We start from the raw sequence: 5,155 nt of genomic DNA on the forward strand, positions 1-5,155 counted from the left end.
ATGAAGATTTGGAGGAGTAAGAAATACCAAGGAGAGTGTCAGCGCCAGAGCCAGCACCAGAAGCGCCCTCACCTGCGCTCTCCCTCTTTGTGTTGCCTCTCCAGGGACTTGCCAGCCCGCACTCCTGCTCTCGCCCTTCACAAGATGGAGTTGCTATGTTGCAAGAGCATCACTGATCCAAGGCTGCTAGGGAACCAGCGTATCATGTAGAGCTTGTTCGGCCTGAAGGAGCACTGTGAGCAGTGAGCAGTGTGAGCAGTGAGCCCCCTACTTCCAGTGCATACAAAAGGAGATCAAGGGGCATACGCCATATGCGGAAGATGCTGGCATACTGGATGCTGGAGGCGTGTGAGGAGCAGAGCTGCGAGGAGGATGTCTTTCCTCTGGTCATGAACTACCTGAGCTCCGTCCCTCACCCAAAAGACGCAATTTCAGCTCCTCAGTACCGTCTGCCTGTTGCTGGCCTTCAAACAGCACAAAACCACCCCCCCCCCGCAACTATTGAGAAGTTCTGCATCTACAGGGACCAAAGTGTGGCTCCTTGACAGTTGCGGGAATAGGAGGTGCTGGTCCTGGGGAAATCTCAAGTGGAACCCAGCTGCTGTGATCGCACACAATTTCCTGGCTCTGATTCTGCACTACCTTTCTCTGCCCAGTGACCGACAGGTCTTGGTCAAAAAGCACACCCAGACCTTTTTGGCCCTCTGTGCTACAGATTACACCTTTGCAATGTACCGTCCATCCATGATCGCCACAGGCAGCATTGATTGGGGCTGCAGTTCAAGGCCTAGAAGCCTTCTTATGCAAGCATAAGAACATAATCAGTAACAGCCAAGGCAATGAGTCACCACCAAAGCCCAGCTATCCTACTACAGATAACCCTGTGTAGAAGAAAATGCCGGCCAGCCCACCCAAGCTGCAGTCGCCTTCCCAGGTGCCCAAGCCAGCCCTCATGAGCATGTGTTGCAGGCACTTCCTCCCTGAGCCAAGCCTGCCTCTATACCCAAAGACTGATGACAAAGAGACACCTGACCAGAGACAACAACAGGAAAGGATGAAGCACAGAGCCAGCCATCTGAGTCAATGGGACCTTGGGAGAGGGTATAAAGGCAGGCCTAACTTCCTTAATAAACAAGTCTGTAGCATGCTCTGCTGCTCCCTGACTCCCAGTGCCTGAGTCCTTGGTGCTGCATCTTCTCACCCCCTCCCCCAAGGGATGACTGAGAAGGGTCACTCACAACAGCCCTGCATATTCCAACACAGCTGAAGCATAAGAAAAAGACCTGAAAACCAACTTTATGAAGATGATAAAGGTCCTTAAAGAGGAAATCAATAAACCCCTTAAACAAAGCCAAAAAATAAATCTGCTATGAACATGGTTGAACAGATGTCCTTGTTGTATGAATGTGCTTCTTTTGGGTATATGCCTAAGAGTGGAATTGCCGGATCTTGTGGTAGACTGATTCCAATTTTCTTGAGGAGTCACCATACTGATTTCCTAAGTGGCTGTACAAGTTGGTACTCCCACCAGCAGTGGAGGCGTGTTCCCCTTTCTCCACATCCTCTCCAGCATAAACTGCCATTGGTGTTTTTGATTTTGGCCATTCTGACAGAAGTAAGATGGTATCTCAGTGTTGTTTTGATTTGCATTTCCCTGATGGCTAAGGATGTTGAACACTTTCTTATGTGTCTTTCAGCCATTTTAGATTCCTCTGCTGAGAATTGTCTACTTAGTTCTGTACCCCACTTTTTAATTGGATTGTTTGGTGTTTTCGAGAATAGCTTCTTGAGTTCTTTGTATATTTTTGGAGATCGGCCCTCTGTCAGATGTGGGGTTGGTGAATATCTTTTACCAGTCTGTGGGCTGCCATTTTGTCTTGCTGACTGTGTTTGCCTTACAGAAGCTTCTCAGTTTCAGGAGGTCCCATTGATTAATTGTTGATCTCAGTGTCTGTGCTACTGGTGTAATGTTCAGGAAGCAGTTCAAGGGTATTTCCCACTTTGTCTTCTAATAGGGTTAGTGTGGCTGAGTTTATGTTGAGGTCTTTGATTCATTTTGACTTAAGTTTTGTGCATGGCGATAGGCTTATGACTATCTGTAGTCTTCTACCTGTCCGCATCCAGTTATGCCAGCACCATTTGTTGAAGATGTTCTCTTTGTTCCAGCATGTAAATTTGGATTGTTTGTCAAAAATCAGGTGTTTGTAGGTGTGTGGGTTAATGTCAGGGTTTTCAACTCTATTCCATTGGTCTACCTGTCTATTTTTGTGCCAATACCAAGCTGTTTTTAGGACTATAGCTCTGTAATAGAGGTTGAAGTCAGGGATGGTGATGCCTCCAGAAGTTCCTTTATTGTACAGGGTTGTTTTGGCTATCCTGGGTCTTTTGTTTCTCCATACAAAGTTGCGAATTGTTCTTTCAAGGTCTGTGAAGAATTGTGTTGGGATTTTGATGGGGATTGCACTGAATCTTTTGGCAAGATTGCCATTTTTACTATGTTGATCCTACCTATCAAGAGCACAGGAGATCTTTCCATTTTCTGGTATCTCTATGAGGGATTTTCGCTTAACTTGAAGTAGGAAGCTCTGTTTATAATCTACATCTATGAGGTATGAAGACACACCTTTAATCCAGACCCTTTGAGCTGGAAAAACCCACTTCTAATGTGGATCATGCCTTCTGCTGGAAACCTTCATAAAAACATGGAAGAAGGGAGCTTTTGCTCTTTGCCTTTTTACTCTCGCCTTGCTAGAAAGTCCATTCCTTCCCTGGCATTAGAACCTACTTCTTCGGGATTTCAGCATGTACTGAAAACCCAGCTGAGACACCCACCTCCTAGACTGAGCAACTTCTGGATTCTTGGAGCTTCTTTTGGTAGAAAACCATTGTTAGACTAGCTGGACCATGGCCTGTAAGAAATTCTAATAAATCCTTGTTCTGTATATAGAAAAGGAGTCATTCTGTAAATTCTGATCCTCTAGAGAACCCTGAGTAACACATCTGGTTTGGGGGTTTTGTTTTTTGTTTTTGTTGCTGTTGTTTTTCCATCTCTTTGTTGAGGTTCTTTGTCAGAATACTGATCATCTCGGGGTGTGTTCTTGAAGGCGCTGAGTTCCTCTCATCATAGTTACGTCATAAGACGTCATACTGATTCTATCTTGTCAATTTCTGACACCTAATTCTGACCATTGGGAAAGACTGTGGTTTCATAAAACTGTTCGGTGCCTATCTGTGCCAAATCATCTAAAAACTGAAAGATTGGGTCTTTCAGTCTTCACAATCTGGTTTTGTTAGTCTCTGTCTTTCCAGGAACAAGCTGGTTTCAACCTGTAGTCACTTCCACCATCTCAGCATAGGCAGCATCCAAACCCAGTTTGTTTGTTTGTTTTTTCCTGTGTAGGCATGATATAGCTTCTTTCAGAACTAGAAAGCAATCAAGACTCAGATTTGCCTCAGACAGTGGTGTGTGGTTCAAAATGAACAAGTATGATATCTAGAAAGGGTATCCATCCTTACTACTTCCCCACCCCCACCCCCCGGGACTGGAGTAGAACCAGATGATTCATCTGTTCATGAGCTGTGGTCAGACACTGCAGAATTTTGCCTAAAACTGGATGGAGCTACCATTAGTGGACCAAGTTCCTATACCACATACATGGCAATAAATGCCACTAAGCTGTATCATGCTCTGAGCCCATAGCCTGAAAACCATAGCACAAGGTTCATGATTGAGCTGAAGCAGACTCCTGACCTAAGACCTCAGTATCAGCCACAAACAACGCTGGCTGGAACAGGAGTTTAATAACACAGATCACATGTTTTTCCCTGGCACCAGGCTTCTTCCAGGTACAAGAAAGCCTAGGGGTATGAGTTGTAGGATCTCCTCAGACTGAGTATCATCAAGCTGGCACTAAGTCCCAGAATACCCATGTGCTGACTCCCTTGCTCTACTCCACCCCAATCCCAGCAAACAAGACCCCATGCATACTATGCTGCCCCAGTTTGGTGTTGACCTGTGCTAAAACTGACAGTAATTCAAGCCAAAATACAAATAGGTCCCACCAGGTACAGATTTCTCTCTAGTGTTGGAGGAATTCTAGAGCACTATCTGCAACCACTGGCTCAATAATAGTCATGCTCTCTGGAGATAGGATGTTGTACATACAGTCTCTTGGAGTTCCAAGAGGGTATAGCTAAGCCAGGTCGTACCAGAATCTCAAAGTCACTGGTACCCTCAGTCTGAGGGGAGTTCTCAGGCTCACTGTGCATCTGGCAATGATGTAGAATGAAGCTGAAGTCTGTTTCATCAGAGTACAGGTTTCTACTTGACACTGGAACAGATCTACAGAATCCCCCTGTGAGCACCTGGGAGTTCAGGGGGTGACTTTGGTTTCTATCTCACGCAGGCCTGGGCATTCAAAACAATGAGAAAGAAGCCAGGGAAACAATCCTATTCTTGATAGTTTTTAACAACATAACCGACCTACAAGTGAAGCAAAAACCTCCCCAGTGAAAATTTAACACTAAAAGAAAACTGAGTGGGACATATGGAGGTGCAAAGACCTCCTGTACTCCTGGGTCAATAGAATTGATATGAAAAAGGCTATATTAGTGAAAGAGACCTGTGGATCTCTTTCACTAATTGGGTACAATCCTCATCAGAACTCTACTGTGAGTTTTCACAGAGATTGAAAAAAATCCTAAAATTCATATGAAAGCACAAAAGCCCCTGAAAACCCAAAGCAATGCTTAACAAAAAGATTAATGTTGGAATTATAAAAATACTTGATTTCAAATTACACTACAAAGCCATGGTAACAAAAACAGTATAAATGCTGACAAAGAAACAGACACATAGACCAACAGACTAATATAAAGGGCCAAAAAAACAAGCCTATGTAACTATAGCAACACAAGTTTTGAAAAAGTTGACAAAATAAAGAATTCTACTTCCTACTTATTGCTACCAATTCATACGTTTTCTGTTTCATTTTAATTTCATCCCATTATGATATCCCATTATGATACTAACTTTACTTTTTTCATTCTTTATATGCATTATGCACAAAGAAGCCTGAAAAATGACCCTTCAGTTAATAATTCCTTTTATTTTGAACTAAGCAGAGAAGAGATGGCTCTTGGTTGAACTATTCTG

At 43.9% G+C, this 5,155-nt stretch overlaps 1 pseudogene; it reads left to right on the forward strand.

The window, feature by feature from the left end:
- On the forward strand, nt 1-813 carry LOC100755042 (annotated as a pseudogene).
- The last annotated feature ends 4,342 nt before the right edge of the window (nt 814-5,155 follow it).

Source organism: Cricetulus griseus, chromosome 3 (assembly GCF_003668045.3).
Source record: "Cricetulus griseus strain 17A/GY chromosome 3, alternate assembly CriGri-PICRH-1.0, whole genome shotgun sequence".
Classification (NCBI taxonomy): domain Eukaryota; kingdom Metazoa; phylum Chordata; class Mammalia; order Rodentia; family Cricetidae; genus Cricetulus; species Cricetulus griseus.